This window comes from Myotis daubentonii, chromosome X (genome assembly GCF_963259705.1).
Source record: "Myotis daubentonii chromosome X, mMyoDau2.1, whole genome shotgun sequence".
Classification (NCBI taxonomy): domain Eukaryota; kingdom Metazoa; phylum Chordata; class Mammalia; order Chiroptera; family Vespertilionidae; genus Myotis; species Myotis daubentonii.
Window position 1 is genome coordinate 98,116,918 of NC_081861.1, and position 18,087 is coordinate 98,135,004.

General features: G+C 44.4%; 1 protein-coding gene and 1 pseudogene across 4 annotated transcripts in view; one reads left to right on the forward strand and one right to left on the reverse strand.

The window, feature by feature from the left end:
• HEPH (hephaestin) overlaps positions 1-18,087 on the reverse strand; it is a 112,565-nt gene that overhangs the window by 70,363 nt on the left and 24,115 nt on the right. The gene's annotated exons all lie outside the window — the stretch shown is intronic.
• LOC132223980 (BTB/POZ domain-containing protein 6-like) lies at positions 14,786-16,713 on the forward strand (annotated as a pseudogene).

An 18,087-nucleotide genomic window follows, 5' to 3' on the forward strand; every position in this document is an offset into this window, starting at 1 on the left:
ACTGTCAAATTGAAGAAGACAGAAACACAAGAGAAAAATCCACTACCTTCAAAAGAAATGATTGAACTGGAGAAGCAAGCGGGCAAATCATAATGAGACATGCACCACCAATATGCACTGTAAATTCCACAAGCGTTGCCTTCTTATTTTACTTCTTTTAGCTGTTTAACTTTGTAAGATGCAAAGAGCTTAGATCAGTTTAATTGACTGTGCTGCCGTTTCTCACATCAGAGAACTACTGGCAAGGAAGGCCACACCTGCCTCTCCCATCTACCTGCCTGGCTGGTAGGGAAGGGAATGAACTTGCATGTCAGTGAAGGAATAAGCTGGGTGGGACAACAGTGAAATCTAGAGTAAAAACAAAGGCTGTAAAATACAGTTTAATCAGAATGCCATTTTTTGTTAAAATTATTTTAATTATTAGAATGCACAATTTTTAATATGCAAGTAAAAAGTTTTAAAACCTGAAATAAAAAGCACAGTAATACCGATTATCTCAATTTTATCTTCAAATACTATTCTAAGTTATACAGGGCAGGGGATATCTTCATTTTACAGATGAGGAAACTGCAGCTCAAATTGACCTCAAATTTAAATGACTGATTAGGAATAGAGACTATAAAGTTAGGAATTTCTGAAATTAAAAATGGCAGCAGAATAAGTGGATGCTGCATGGACATGCTCCCAGGACCAAACTGGAATTACAACTAAAGTACAGGAAAATCTTCCCAAATAATTAACGGAAGACTCACTGGAGATTACCCTAATACCGGAGGATGGAAAGTGGAAACTACATAGAGACTGGTAGGAGGAGCGGAGGAACAAAAGGGCTGGACAGGCTCCCACAGACAGAAACTGAAGTTACAGAGAGATATCTTAACTGTGTGTGTGTGTGTGTGTGTGTGTGTGTGTGTGTGTGTGTGTGTGGGATTGCCAATGAGAACTCTGGAGTCTAATACCCAAGCAGGGGCCCCCCAGAAGAGAGCACCAGAACAGAGAAGGGTATCCACATAATATCTGGTTGTGAAAAGCAGTGGGGTTGGTGTCTGCCAGGGAGACAAGGCTGGAAATTCAGGCACCCTCTTAAAGGGCCAACACATAAAATTCCCTGTGGAGCCACTCATCTTGTGCTCCAGCAGACACCCAAGTTTCCTGTACTGAGTCATTCCCTCATGCTGTGGAAGTTATCTTCCTCATGCAGACAGTTGCTATACAGGTGGCTTTACTTTGGGGGAAGACAGCTGACCTACCTTATTAGAAAACACCTTGCCCCATGATGCAGAGTTTTTGAGACCCATTAAGAGACTGAGACTAACAATTAGACACTAGGCAGAAGCAATTGCCTCACCCTGTTAGAAAAAAAGCTCTTGCCACACTTGTGGATGATTGCCTGAGGACAATTCAAGATGAAATGTTTTCAGTCTGTAGGCAGAGGCCGTCTCTGGAGGATTTGAGTCTTTGCCTGATCTAATTAGTCAGAAATAGTGTTTGACATTGTCCTGCACCAGAGATTGAGAGGCAGAGCAGATTTACCTAATACATAGTCACACACCTAAATAGGCAGCCAAAATGAGGATATAAGGAAAAACCCCCACAAATGAAAGAACAAGAGATTTCTCCAGAAGAAGAGATAGATAAAATGGAGATAGAAATTTATCTGATATAGAATTCAGAATATGATGGTAAAGATGCTCAACAGCATGAGAAAAGATATAGTAACTATGAAAACAGAAATAAAGAATTACATAGCACAAATAAAGAGCACATTGGAAGGAATACACAACAGATTAGGGGATGATGAGGATCGAATCAGTGAGTTAGAAGACAGGATTGAAAGAAATCACTCAATCAGAGAAAAAAAACAATTAAAAAACAGGAGGACAGTTAAAGGGAGCTGTGGGACTACGTGAAAAGTAACAATATTTGAATAGCAGGTGTGCCAGAAGAGGCAGAAAGAGAGAATGGGATAGAGAATGTGTTTGAGGAAATAATGGCAGAAAATTTCCCTAACCTGGTAAAGGATAGGTCACACAATTCAGGAGGCACAGAGAACCCCAAGCAATATGAAACCAAACAGCTCCACTCCCAGACACATCATAATTAAAAGGCCAAAAATTAAAGACAAAGAGAGAATCTTAAAGGCAGGGAGAGAAAAGCATGCTGTTACTGCAAAGGAGCTCCCATAAGGCTGACACCTGATTTCTCATCAGAATCTCTACAGGCCAGAGATAATGGGAAGCAAAGGATCTGAAACCAAGATTACTATATCCAGCAAGGCTATCATTCAAAATACACAGTGAAATAAAGAGCTTCATGGACAAAACACACACACACACACACACACACACACACACACACACCAAATAAACAAAAAAAACAACAACAGAGAGCTGCTTGAGACTAGGATCCTGGCCTCAGCACCACCCAGTCTGATCTCAGACGTATACCAGGACCCTGCAGCCACTGGGGAAAGAGACCTGTGACCACAGCTACAGACCTGCGGACACCAAAAGTTCAGAAATCCCCGCGGCAGATCCGTGAATAACAGAGCCCATCCCCCCTTCCTGCAGGCTCGCCAGCAGCGCCAGAGTAACTAACTGATAGACCCACCCCTTGACAGGGCCTCAGCGCTCCAGGAACTTTAGCCTGGAAGTGAGCAAGCACCTTGGAACTGATCCCGCATAGGGCCGGGTTCAGGAGTCCTGGGCTGGGAGCAGTCACGCGAACACCAGGAACTGGTTCTACAGGCACTGCCTGCTCCAGGAGCCCTGGGCTGGGAGCAAAGGCCCGAACCCCAGGAACTGATCCTACACGCACTGCCGGCTTTGGAGCCCTGGGCTGGGAGCAATCGCACCAAAACCGGGAATTTGTCCCGCGTAGCACAGGCCCAGGTACCCCGATTCTCTGGGCAGGTGGCAGCACCAAGCACCAGTGACTTGACTGTGTTTCTTATCAACTGCGCCTGAGATCCTGATTCCCTGTGCATTCATACAAAGAGCCAGTGACTCCAATTCCTGGTGCAAGGGCACACAGGGACCCTGATTCTCAAGGCAAGGTCGCGGGAAAGAACAGAGACTCTGATACTGGGTTCCTGGGGAACTCTGACTCCTGGCGCACGCTAGGGGGCTCTGGTTTTCAACACGCTTCAGGGGGATCTCTGTTCCAGCACTGTGCAGGCAGGGTCCCTGATTCTAAGGGCGCGTACGAGGCCACATTGAGCGCTGACAAAACTGACTCTGAGCGAGCCTGGTTCCCACCAACCCAAAACAACCACACATCTTAGTGTCAGAGCTCTTCAGTGACACTAGGGTGGTGGGAGGCTCCCAGTGCACACAGCCCAGGCCCATGCAACTCGACATTTGAACCATCGGGAGATAATCAGAATGAAGAGATGACACAACACCCAGAGGAAAGACAATGAGGAGTCGCCAAGAAAGGAAATTAATGAAGTTGAAGCATGCAACATGACAGAAAAAGAATTCAGAATAATGGTTGTACAATTCATTCACCGGATGGATGAGAAAATCAACAACCTATGCAAGAATCAGGAAGAAATGAAAAGTGATATAGCTACAATCAAAAACACCATGGAAAGTTTCAACAGCAGACTAGAAGAAGCAGAGGACTGAATTAGTGAGTTAGAAGATAAGGCAGAGAAACAAGCTCAATCAGAACAGCAACTGGAGAAAAAAATTAAAAAGCAGGAGGAGAGCCTAAGGGAGCTTCGGGACAACATGAAATGAAGTAACATATGCATAATAGGGCTGCAAGAAGGACAAGAAGAGCAGTAAGGATTAGAAAATCTATTTGAAGAAATAATGTCAGAAAACTTCCCAAATATGGGGAAGAAAAAAGTTACACAAGTACAGAGAGTCCCAGGCAAGATGAACCCCAAAAGACCCACACCAAGACACGTCATAATAACGATGGCAAATATACAAGACAAAGACAGAATCTTAAAGGCTGCAAGAGAGAAACAGACAGTTACCTACAAAGGATCCCCCATCAGATTATCAATTGATTTCTCAACAAAAACACATCAGGCCAGAAAAGAATGGACAGAAATTTACAAAGTTATGCAAAGCAAAGGACTGAATCCAAGAATACTCTATCCAGCAAGGCTATCATTCAAACTTGAAGGGGAAATAAGAAGCTTCACAGACAAAAAAAAGGCTAAGGGAGTTTATCACCACCAAGCCAGCAATGCAAGAAATGCTAAAGGGACTGATGTAAAAAGAAGAACTAAAAAGCCCAGAAAGAAAACAGCCCACCAAAATAAATAGAAATGGTGACAAACAAGTACCTTTCAATAATAACTTTAAACGTAAATAGACTAAATGGTCTAATCAAAAGACTTCGAGTAGCTGAATGGATAAAAAAACATGACCCATATATTTGCTGTCTACAAGAGACCCACCGCATTAGAAGGGACTCACACAGACTGAAAGTGAAGAGATGGAAAAATATCTTTCAGGCAAATGGAAATGAAAAAAAAGCTGGGGTAGCAATACTTATATCGGACAAAATAGACCTCAAAAGTGAAGGCCATAACAAGAGATAAAGGAGGCCACTTCATAATACTAAAGGGATCAATACAACAAGAGAATATAACCCTGATAAACATATATGCACCCAATGCAGGAGCACCCACATACATAAGAAAACTCCAGGAAGATATCACGGGGGAGATCGAAAACAATACAATCATACTAGGGGACTTTAATACACCACTGACATCACTGGATAAATCCGCTAGACAAAAACTCAGCAAAGAAACAGCAATCATAAAGGACTCACTAGATCAGATGGACTTAATTGACATCTTCAGAACACTTCACCCCAAAGCCACAAAATATACGTTCTTCTCAAGTGCACATGGGACATCTTCAAAAATAGACCACATATTGGGTCACAAACAAAGTATCCCCAAATTCAAGAAGATTGAAATCATATCAAGCATCTTCTCAGACCATGATGGCATAATATTAGAAATAAACTACAATAAAAACAACTCAAAATACTCAAACAATTGGAAGCTGAATAGCATGTTATTAAATATTGATTGGGTTACCAATGAGATCAAAGAAGAAATTAAAAACATCCTGGAAACTAATAACAATGAAAACACAACAATCCAAAACCTTTGGGAAACAATGAAAGCAGTCCTGAGAGGGAAGTTTATACCTCTACAGGCCTATCTCAACAAACAAGAAAAAATGGTAGTTAATCATCTAAATCTACAGCTCAAAGAAAAGAGAGCAACAAGAAAAGCCCAGAGTGAGCAGAAGGAAGGAGATAATAAAGATTAGAGCAGAAATAAATGACATAGAGACCAAAAAAAAAAAACAATACAGAAAATCAATGAAACCAAGAGCTGGTTCTTTGAAAGGATAAACAAGATTGACAAACCTCTAGCCAGTCTCACCAAGAAACAAAGAGAAAGGACTCAAATAAACAAAATCAGAAATGATAGAGGTGAAATAACAACAGACCCCAAAGAAATACAAATGATGGTTAAAAAATACTATGGACATCTCTACTCCAACAAACTAGACAACCTGGAGGAAATGGACAAATTCCTAGAAAAATACAACATTCCAAAACTTAATCAGGAAGAATCTAAAAATCTCAATAGGCCAATAACTATGGAAGACATTGAAGCAGTCATCAAAAAGCTTCCAGTAAACAAAAGCCCAGGCCCAAACGGCTTCACAGGGGAGTTTTACCAAACATTCAAGGAAGAACTAAAACCTATCCTCCTCAGACTACTACAAAAAAATTCAAGAGGAAGGAACACTTCCAAGCTCATTCTATGAAGCCAGCATCACCGTAATACCAAAACCAGGTAAAGACAGCACAATGAAAGAGAATTATAGGCCAATATCCCTCATGAACATAGATGCCAAAATCCTCAACAAAATCTTAGCAAATCGGATCCAGCAGTACATAAGAAAGATCATTCACCACGACCAAGTAGGATTTATCCCAGGGATGCAAGGATGGTAAAATATTCGCAAATCAATAAGCGTAATACATCACATAAAAAAATTTGAGAGGAAAAAAACCACATAGTCATATCAATTGATGCAGAAAAAGCGTTTGACAAAATTCAACACCCATTTTTGATAAAAACTCTCAGCAAGGTGGGAATTGAAGGATCATACCTCAACATAATAAAAGCCATATATGACAAACCCACAGCCAACATCATACTCAATGGACAAAAACTAACACCATTTCCCCTAAGAACAGGAACAAGACAGGGATGCCCACTCTCACCACTCCTGTTCGACATAGTACTGGAAGTATTAGCCATTGCAATTAGACAAGAAGAAGAACTAAAAGGCATCCAAATTGGAAAAGAAGAAGTAAAACTGTCCATATTTGCAGAAAACATGATATTATACTTAAAAAACCCTAAAGACTCCATCAATAAACTATTAGACTTAATAAAAGAATTCAGCAATGTAGCAGGATACAAAATTAATGCCAAGAAATCTATGGCATTTCTATACACCAATAGTGAATGTGCAGAAAGAGAGACTAAAAAAGCAATCCCATTTACCATCGCACCAAAAAAATTAAGCTACCTAGGAATAAACTTAACTAAAGACGTAAAAGAACTCTACTCAGAAAACTACAGGATGTTGAAAAAAGAGATAGAGGAAGACATAAAGAGATGGAAGACCATACCATGTTCTTGGATTGGTAGAATCAACATCATTAAAATGTCCATACTGCCCAAAGCAATCTATAAATTTAACGCACTTCCCATTAAAATACCAATGGCATATTTCACAGACCTAGAACAAACTCTCCAAAAATTCATCTGGAATAAAAAAACGACCCCGAATAGCTGCAGCGATCCTGAGAAAGAACAAAGTAGGTGGGATCTCAATACCAGATATCAAGCTGTATAACAAAGCCACTGTTCTCAAAACTGCCTGGTACTGGCACAAGTACAGACATATAGATCAATGGAATAGGATAGAGAGCCCAGAAATCAGCCCCAACCAATAAGCTCAATTAATATTTGAGAAAGGAGGCAAGAACATATAATGGAGTCAAGATAGTCTCTTCAATAAATGGTGTTGGGAAAATTGGACAGGTACATGCAAGAAAATGAAACTAGACCACCAACTTACACCATACACAAAAATAAACTCAAAATGGATAAAGGACTTAAATATACGATGGGAAACCATAAAAATACTAGAAGAATCCAAAGGCAACAAAATCTCAGACATATGCCGAAGCAACTTCTTCACCGATACAGATCCTAGGGCATTGGAAACTAAAGAGAAAATAAACAAATGGCACTACATCAAAATAAAGAGTTTCTGCACAGCAAAAGAAACCATCAACAAAACAACAAGAAAGCCCACTACATGGGAGAACATATTTGCCAATACTATCACTGATAAGGGTTTAACCTCCAAGATTTATATGGAACTCATACAACTCACCAAAAGTAAGATAAACAATCCAATCAAAAAAATGTGCAAAGGACCTAAATAGACACCTTTTAAAAGAGGACATTCAGAAAGCCAAAAGACATATGAAAACATGCTCAAAGTCGCTAATCATCTGAGAGATGCAAATCAAAACAACAATGAGGTACCATCTCACACCTGTCAGACTGGCTATCATCAACAAATCAACAAACGACAAGTGCTGGCGAGGATGTGGAGAAAAGAACTCTCATGCACTGCTGGTGGGAATGCAGACTGGTGCAGCCACTATGGAAGACAGTATGGAGTTTCCTCAAAAAACTAAAAATGGAACTCCCATTTGACCCAATGATCCCACTTCTAGAAATATATCCCAAGAAACCAGAAACACCAGTCAGAAAGGATATATACACCCCTATGTTCATAGCAGCACAATTCACCATAGCTAAGGTCTGGAAACAGCCTAAGTGCCCATCAGCAGATGAATGGATTAGAAAACTGTGGTACATCTACAGAATGGAATACTATGCTGCTTTAAAAAAGAAGGAACTCTTACCATTTGCAACGGCATGGATGGAACTGGAGAGCATTATGCTAAGTGAAATAAGCCAGTCAATGAAGGAGAAATATCACATGATCTCACTTATTTCTGGATAATAAAGACCATTATAAACTCATGAACAAAAATAGATACAGAGGCAGAGCTGCCTGGAACAGACTGTCAAACTATAGCAAGAAGGCCGGGGAGGGTGGGAGGGCAGGAGGGGGGTGGGTAAGAGATCAACTGAAGGACTTGTATGCATGCATATAAGCATAACCAATGGACATAAGACACTGGGGGTTAGGGGAGGCCAGGGGATTGTCAAGGGCGGGGGGAAAAAAAAGGAGACATATGTAATACTCTTTGTAAGACTTTAAGCAATAAAAAAAAACAACAACAAGAAAGGCTAAGGGAGTATATTACCAAGTTGCATTACAAGAAATGCTAAAGGGGCTGCTATAATGAGAAGAAATAGAAAGAGAAACCTAGGCATACAGAATTAAAATGGCAATAAATAAGTACCAGAAGATGGTGGCTGGCAGGACAGAGGTGAGGAAGAGGGTGTGAGTGCATGAGGGGGTGAAAAGAGAGAGTGTGGATGTGTGTGGTGTTTGTGTGAGAGTGAGTGAGGGACAGTTAAATGTGGCAGGAGTAGCAGGGGCTGGCAGACCAGGCTCTCCTGGACAAGGGAGCACCTACCACCACTGCGGGCACTCCCCGAGGTGTGGGGCTTGGACACAGAGCCCACACCATCTTGAAGGAGAGAGCATTCTTTTCTAGGAACTCATCAGCAGCACCACCCAGACTGGCCTTGGACACTGCCCGTGACCCTTCAGCCACTTCTGCCAAAATCCTGCTGCCCCACCCGCAGACCTGCAGACCTTAGGACATCCACCTCCAAGGATACACGGCTCCCACAGTAGTAAGTGCAATTTCCCCCCTCCACAGCTGCTGACCACTGGACAACTCAGTTGCACCTCCTGAGCCCACTGCCCCACAGGCCTCTCTTGGGTGCCATTTGAGCCCCTACTGGGCACGCTTTTATCTAAACAAGGACAGATAGCCCTGGCAATAGAAATTCTGAATTCTCCCTTCCCCAACTGCCTGCCCACAGAAACCTCAGTCATGCAGCTTCAGCACCAGGGCCCCTCTGAGTGCGTGAGTGTGCTGCCCTGGCAAATGGACCCAGGTGCCTCTGTGAGCTGCCACTGAGCAGGCATGAATCTAACCAAGGGCGCAAGGCCCCAGCAGTAGAAATTCTGAATTTCCCCACTCCTAGCTGCCTGCCTACAGACACCTTGGACATTCACCTTCAACACAAGGGCCTCTCTGAGTGCACCGCCCTGACAAATGGCACCTGGAAGCCTCTGTGAGCCACCTTTGGGTGCACACAAATCCAACCAAGTTTCCAACACCTGGCAGCAGAAACAGAGCCTTCCCACTCCACAGCTGCTGACCTCCAGACAGCACAGTTGTGCTTTTCCAGCACACAAGCCTACTGAGCCCACTACCCCAAGGTGGCTCTTGGGTGCCTCTGTGAGCCGTCGCTGGGTGCACTCCTATCCAAACAAGGATGCACAGTCCCAGGCAATAGAAATTCAGACCTCCCCCCTTCTGGCTGCTTGCCCACAGACACCTCAGTCATGTGGCTTCAGTGCAAGGGCCCCTCTGAGTGTGCTGGCCTGGAAAAAGCTCCCGGGTGACTCTGTGAGCCATCACTGGGCGCATGCAAATGCAACCAAGGGTGCAAGGCCCCATCAGCAAAAACTGAGTCTTCCCACTCCACAGCTGCCAACCTCTGGACACCGCAGTGGTGCCTTTCTGGTGTGCAGGCCTCCTGAGCCACACTACTCCAACAGACAGCTCCTGGGTGCCTCTGTGAGCCCCTGATGGGCAAGTGCAATTTCAACTAAGGGTGCAAGGAAGCAAAAATTGGAACATCTCCCTTCCAGGCTGTTGACTCAGGACACCACATTTGCAATTTCCAACAAGCAGGCTTACTGAGTCCACTGCTCCTATAGGTGACTTCTGGCTGCCTCGTTGAGCCCTGTATGGGTGCACTTATATCCAAATAAGGACACACGGCCCTGGCAGTAAAAATTCAGACTTCCCCCTTCCCAGCTGCCTACCCACAGACATTGCAGTCATGAAGTTTCAGCACACAGGCTCCCTGAGGCTACTGCCCAAGCAGGCAACTCCAAGATGCCTTGGTGAGCTGCCACTAGGTGCACTCGTATCCAACCAAGGGCTCAAGGTCCAGTCATCAGAAACTCGGACGCCCCCCTCCTCAGTTGCTGACCTCCAGTCACTGCAGTTGCACTAATCCAGTGCACAAGCCTCTTAAGCCCACTGCCCCGGCAGGCAGCCACTAGGTGCTTCTCTGAGCTGCCGCATTGCACAACCCTGGCTTCTGGCATCTACTCCCAACAGTATCACTGCTCTAGAACAAGGGCCTTCTGAGCTCACTGCCCCAACAGATAGCCCCTGGGTGCCTCTGTAAGCAGTCATTGGGCATGTGTATCCAACCAAAGGCATACATCCTCTAAAGCAGAAACTGGGATTTCTCCCTCCACAGGGCTGGTGGCACACGACAATTGCTCTGATCCAGCGTGTGGGCGCCCCAAGGACCCCCACCTTGCAAATGGCTCCTGGGCCCCTCTGTGTGCTGCCACTGGACATGTGCCTCTCCAACCAAGGGTGCACGATTCCCTCACCAGGATCCACAACATCCCCCTCCCAGGTATCTACTTCTGGACAGCTTGGTGAGTTGCTGAGGATTTACCTCCCTGGAAAAGGTCACATTGTTTCAGCCATAGACTCTGAGATTCCCACATCACCAGCTGCTGGATCCTGAATGCCCTCTTGATTCAGATGGGGAAATCACTTTGGCCAGAGTCCCTCTGCCTCAATCACAGACTAAAAGACCCAGGCCCCCACTGTTACAGGCTCTAATCCCCTCATAGTGAGGTAGAGTGATGCTAATCCAGGAAGAGTCAGAGAACATGGGCCAAAGTCACAGTACCTGAGCCTCAGGCCCCAAGACACCTTCCTACAAGGCCATTTACTCTGGGAACGCACAGTGAGCACATACCAGTAAGATCTCACACAACCATTTCACAAAAGCCGGAACCACAATCACATCCAAAACAGCTTGCGCAATGAAACCAGGGGTGAGTCACATTGACAATCTGTGACAAGACTTCATCCACAAATATGAAACTAACATTAAAGATCCAACTACATCAAGAGAACCCAAATAGCTCAAGGAGGGAGCTGTACTGGATCACAAACCCCCAGAGAACTGAGAGGTCACACCACTAGCATCACCACCCCCAAAAACCTGGGTAGCAAAGCAGTTGGATCTAAGTCACAGAAACAATTAAAACATTACAGCAAAAAATGGGGAGACCAAAAAAAAAAAAAAAAACAATTCCTAAAGCAAAGAAAAAGTGATCACCAGAAAGGGAATTAAATGAAATGGAGGCAAGTAACATGTCAGAGAAAGAATTCAGAGTAATGGTTATAAGGATCCTCAAAGAGCTGTATGACAAATACACACAACTCAATGAGAATTATAAGGAGCTGAATGAGAATGTCACCAACATGAAAAGGTACCAAGAGGAAATGAAGAATGACATAGCTGCAATAAAGAACACAATGGAAGGCTTAAATAGTAGACTAGAAGAGGCTGAGGACCACATCAGTGAATTAGAAGACAAGGTAGGAAAAAACACACAAACACAGCAGCAACTGGAAAGAAAACTTAAAAAGCGGGAGGAGAACCTAAGGAAGCTGTGGGACAACACAAAATGAAACAACATCTGCATATTAAGGGTATCAGGAGGAGAGGAAGAGGAGCAAGAAGTAGAAAACCTATTTAAAGAAATAATGACAGAAATAATGCCTGATGCTGGCAAGAAAAAAACATGCAAGTCCAAGAAGCACACAGAGTCCCAAACAAGATGGACCCTAAAAGACCAACACCAGGACACATAATTAGATTGGCAAACATCAAAGACAAAGTAAGAATCTTACAGGCTGCCAGTGAGAGAGAGATAGAAAGTTACCTACAAGGGATCTGTCATTAGAATATCAACTAATTTCTCAACAGAAACACAATAGGCCAGAAGGGAATGGAATGAAATATACAAAGTGATGCAAAGCAAGGGACTGAATCCAAGAATACTATACCCAGCAAGGTTTTCATTCAAAATTGAAGGTGGAATCAGGAGCTTCACAGACAAAAAAGGGCTAAGAGAGGTTATTACCACCAAGCCAGCAATGCAAGAAATGCTAAAGGGACTGCTGTAAAAAGAAGAAACAGAAAGGCAAGAAGGAATACAAACATAAAGAATGAAAAAGGCGACATACAAGTACTTATCAATAATAACATTAAACGTAAATGGATTAAAGGCTCCAATCAAAAGAAATAGGGTAGCTGAATGGATAAGAAAACATGACCCATATATTTTCTGTCTGCAAGAGACCCACCTCAGAAAAAAGGATTCACACAGATTGATAGTAAAGAAATGAAATTTTTTTTCACTCAAATGGAAAAGTGAAAAAAGCTGGGGTTGCAATACTAATATCTAACAAAATAGACCTCAAAGTAAAAGCCATAACAAGAGATAAGGAGGACCACTTCATAATACTAAAGGGAGCAATCCGACAAGAGGATATAACTCTGGTAAACATACATGCACCCAATACAGGAGTACTCACATAAAACAACTTCTGGAAGATATCAAGGGTGATATTTACAACAATAAAATCACAGTAAGGGACTTTAATACCCCACTGACACCACTGGATAAATCCTCTAAACCAAAAATCAGGAAAGAAAAGGAGGTAAGAACGTACAATGGAGTCAAGACAGTCTTTTCAATAAATGGTGTTGGTAAAATTGGACAGATACATGCAAAAAATGCAACTATACCACAAACTTACACCATAAACAAAAATAAACTCAAAATTTATAAAGGACTTAAACATAAGACAAGAAGCCATAAAAATACCAGAGGATTACACAGGCAGCAAAATCTCAGACATATGCTGAAGCAGTATCTTCACCGATACAGCCCCTAGGGCAATGGAAACTAAATAGAAAATAAACAAATGGGACTACATCAAAATAAAAAGCTTTTCACAGCAAAAGAAACCATCAACAAAACAATAAGAAATCCCTCTGCATGAGAGAACATATTTGCCAATGTTATCTCTGATAATGGTTTAATCTCCAACATTTACAGGGAATTCATACAACTTAACAAAAGGAAGATAAACAACCCAATTAAAAAAAAAAGACATTGGACTTAAATAACTTAAATAGATACTTTTCGAAAGAGGACATAAGGAAGGCCAAGAGACATATGAAAATATGCTCAAAGTAACTAATCATCTGAGAGTTGCAAATCAAAATGGCAATGAGGTATCATCTCACACATGTCAGAATGGCTATCATCAACAAATCAACAAATGAAAAGTGCTGGCAAGGATGCGGAGAACAAGGAACCTTTGTGCACTGCTGGTGGGAATGCAGACTGCTGCAGTCACTGTGGAGAACAGTATGGAGTTTCCTCAAAAAACTAAAAATGGAACTCCCATATGACCCAGTGATCTCAATTCTAAGAATATATCCCAAGAAACTAGAAACGCCAATAGGAAAAGATATATGCACCCCTATGTTCAGAGCAGCACAATTTACCATAGCTAAGATTTGGAAACAGCCTAAATGCCCATGGGTAGATGAGTGGGTCAAAAAACTGTAGTACATCTACAAAATGGAATACTATGCTGTGGTAAAAAAGAAGGAATTCTTACCATTTGCAACAGCATGGATGGAACTGAAGAGCATTATGCTAAGTGAAATAAGCCAGTCAGAGAAAGATAAATATCACACGATCTCACTCATTAATGGAATATAATGAACAACATAAAGTGATGAACAAAAACAGATCCAGAGACAAAGAAGCATTGATCAGATCAAAAAACCTCAGAGGGAATATAGAGGAGGGTGGATCTAAGGGGGAGAGATCCACCAAAGGACTTGTAGGCATGCATAGTAGCCTAACTAATGGACACAGACACCAAGGGGGTGAGGGCATGAGTAGCAGGTGGGGAGACAATGGAGCCTTAAGGACACATATGTAATACCTTAATAAAGAAAAAATTTGAAGAAAAAAAAAACAGGAAAGAAACAGCAATCCTAAATTACTCACTAGATCAGATGGACTTAATTGACAACTTCAGAACATTTCACCTCAAAGCCACAGAATATACATTCTTCTCAAGTGCACACAGGTCATTTTTAAAGATAGACCACATATTAGGACACAGGCAAAGTCTCCTCAAATTCAAGAAGATAGAAATCATATCAAGCATCTTCTCAAGCCACAATGGCATAAAATTAGAAATCAATTACTATAAAAAGAATGAAAAAAAAAATCAAGCCGAAACCGGTTTGGCTCAGTGGATAGAGCGTCGGCTTGCGGACTGAAAGGTCCCAGGTTCGATTCCGGTTAAGGGCATGTACCTGGGTTGCGGGCACATCCCCAGTGGGGGATGTGCAGGAGGCAGCTGATCGATGTCTCTCTCATCGATGTTTCTAGCTCTCTATCTCTCTCCCTTCCTCTCTGTAAAAAATCAATAAAAAAAATATTAAAAAAAAATCAAACTTGGAGGCTAAATAGAATGCTATTAAACAATGATTGGGGCCCGGGCGCGGTGATGCGCAACTGGACCGGCGCCCCCAGCGGCGGGGCAGGCGGCGGGCAAGGGAGCGGGGCCGGGGCCCATGCTGCTGCCCCTGGCCTGTCTGCATGGCCGGGTGACGCAGTGTCTGGCCGCGCTCCTGGTCCTGGAGGAGCCCATCCCGAGGCTCCGGCGCAGCCCATGGACACCCGGCACCCCGCCCCCGGGCGCCAAGGCCCTGCCCGTGAAGATGGCCGCGGAGCTGTACGCGCCTGCCGCCGCCGCCGCCGCCGCCGCCACAGCCATGGACATTGCCAACAGCAAAGCCGCCGCTGCGGTCAGGAAGGGCCCGCCCAGCGCCCTGCCGCTGGCCCTGCCGCTGCCCTCGCCCGCGCTGCCCGCGCCCGACAACAACAACGTGGAGAGGCCCAACTGGCAGTCCTGCCACCGGACCCTGCGCGAGAGGAACGCGCTCCTCTTCAACAACGAGCTCATGGCCGACGTCACTTCGTGGTGGGGCCCCCGGGCGGGGCCCAGAGAGTGCCTGCCCACAAGTACGTCCTGGCTGTCGATAGCTCCGTCTTCTATGCCATGTTTTATGGGGACCTGGCAGAAGTCAAGCCCGAGATCCACATCCCTGACGTGGAACCCGCGGCCTTCCTCATCATGCTCAAGTACATGTACAGCGATGAGATTGACCTGGAGGCGGACACCGTGCTGGTCACGCTCTACGCAGCTAAGAAGTACATCGTCCCCGCGCTGGCGAAGGCCTGCGTGCACTTCCTGGAGACGAGCCTGGAAGCCAAGAACGCCTGTGTGCTGCTGCCACAGAGCCGGCTGTTTGAGCAGCCCGAGCTGACCCAGCACTGCTGGGAGGTCATCGACGCGCAGGCGGAGATGGCCCTGCGGTCCGAGGGCTTCTGCAACATCGACTGGCAGACCCTGGAGGTCGTAGTCACCCGGGAGGCCCTCAACACCAAGGAGGCGGTGGTCTTCGAGGCCGTGCTCAACTGGGCCGAGGCCGAGTGCAAGCGGTAGGGCCTGCCCGCCACCCCGCGCAACAAGAGGCACGTTCTGGGGCCGGCCCTCTACCTGGTCCGCATCCCGACCAACAATTCCGCCCCCCCCCCCTCGACTTCCCGCTGACCAAGAGGCGGGGCCTGGCCCCACAGAGTTGCCACTGCTTCCAGTCCTCGGCCTACCGCAGCAACCAGTAGTGCTACCCGGGGCGCTACGACAGCATCCAGTTTGTGGCGGACAGGAGGGTGTTTGTGTCGGGGCTGGGCCTGTATGGGTCCAGCTCCGGGAAGGCCGAGTACAGCATGAAGATTGAGCTCAAGCGCCTGGGGGTGGTCCTCGCCCAGAGCCTGACCAGGTTCGTGTCCGACGGCTCCAGCAGCACCTTCCCGGTCTGGTTCGAGCACCCGGTGCAGGTGGAGCAGGACACCTTCTACATGGCCAGCACCGTGCTGGACGGCAGCGAGCTCAGCTACTTCGGGCAGGAGGGCCTGACGGAGGTGCAGTGCGGGAAGGTGACCTTCCAGTTCCAGTGCTCCTCCGACAGCACCAACGGCACCCGGGTGCAGGGCGGGCAGATCCCGGAGCTCATCTTCTATGCCTGAGGCCGTGGGTGGGCGGGCGCTGGGGGGACAGGGCCGCATGCTTTCTCCCGGCAGGACAGGCTTCAGGACTCCTAACCTTTTATGCGCAGCTGGCTGTAGCCAGAGGTATAAACGAGACGTTTCTACACGGCCAGAGGCCGGGTTCTGAATCCAGGGGGCTGGGACTCTTCACATCTCCTGCACATTGGGGTGCACACTCAGGTGGAGGGCGGATTTGGGGGCAGGGGGGCAGCCCGGACCCCACCAGAGGTGCCCACACCACCTGCTTTGTGGGCTTGGCCGTCCCTCCCACCCTCCTAGATCTTGTTCTGAGTTGTTCTAAGCTTAAGACATTCCCACCATTCTAAAACCTGGGAAAAGTCATTTAATATCGTTTCTCTTGAGTTTTAATAAAGTGGGAGCCACAGGCAAAAAAAACAAAACAAAACAAAAAAAAACACACACACACAAAAAAAACAATGATTGGGTTACCAAAGAGGTAAAAGAAGAAATAAAAAGCATCCTGGATACAAATGACATTGAAAACACAACAATCCAAAATCTATGGGACACCATGAAAGCAGTCCTAAGAGGGAAATTCATAGTTCTAAAGACCTACCCAAAACAAAACAAAACAAAACAAAACAAAACAAAACAAAACAAAAAAACAAGAAAAAAATGGTAATAAATTAACTAACCTTTCAACTTAAAGAATTAGAAAGAGCAACAAGGAAAGCCCACAATAACCTAAAGGAATGAAATAATAAAGATCAGAGCAGAAATAAATGACACAGAGACAAAAAAAAATGCAAAAGATCAATGAAACCAAGAGCTAATTCTTAGAAAGGATAAACAAGATTGATGAACCTCTAGCCAGGCTCACCAAGAAAAAAAGACAGAGGACCCAAATAAACAAAATGAGAAATGAAAGAGGTGTGGTACTAACTGACCGCACAGATATACAAAGGATTGTAAAAAATACTACGAACAACTCTACTCCAACAAACGACAACCACGACGAAATGGACATATTCATACAAAAATACAAGCTTTCAAAACTCAAGCAGGAAGAATAAAAATATCTGAATAGGCCGATAACTACTGATGAAATTGAAATAGTAATAAAAAAACTTCCAGTATACAAAAGCCCTGAACCAGATGGCTTTAAAGGGAAGTTTTACCAAACATTCAAGAAGAATTAAAACCAATCCTTCACAAATTATTCCAAAAAATTCAAGAGGAAGGCACACTTCCAAGCTCTTTCTATGAAGCCAACATTACCCTAATCCCAAAACCAGAAGAAGACACTACAAAGAAAGAGAATTACAGGCCAATATCCCTCATGAACATAGATGTCAAAATCCTCAACAAAATTCTAGCAAACTGGATCCAGCATTACATTAGAAATATTGTACACCGTGACCAAGTGGGATTTTTCCAGGGATGCAAGGCTGGTACGTTATCCCCAAATCAATAAATGTTATATCACATAAACAAATTGAGAGACAAAAATCACATAATCATATCAATTGGTGCATAAAAGGCATTTGAAAAAGTTCACACCCTTTTCTAATAAAAATGCTCAGCAAAGTGGGAATAGAGGGATAATACCTCAACATAATAAAAGACTTATATGACAAACCTACAGCCAACACCATACTCAATGGGCAAAAACTAAAACCATTTCCCCGAAGAACAGGAACAAGACAGGGATGGCTGCTTTCACCACTCTTGTTCAATATAGTACTGGAATTGTTAGCCACAGCGGTAAGAGAAGAAGTAGAAATGAAAGGCACCAAATTGG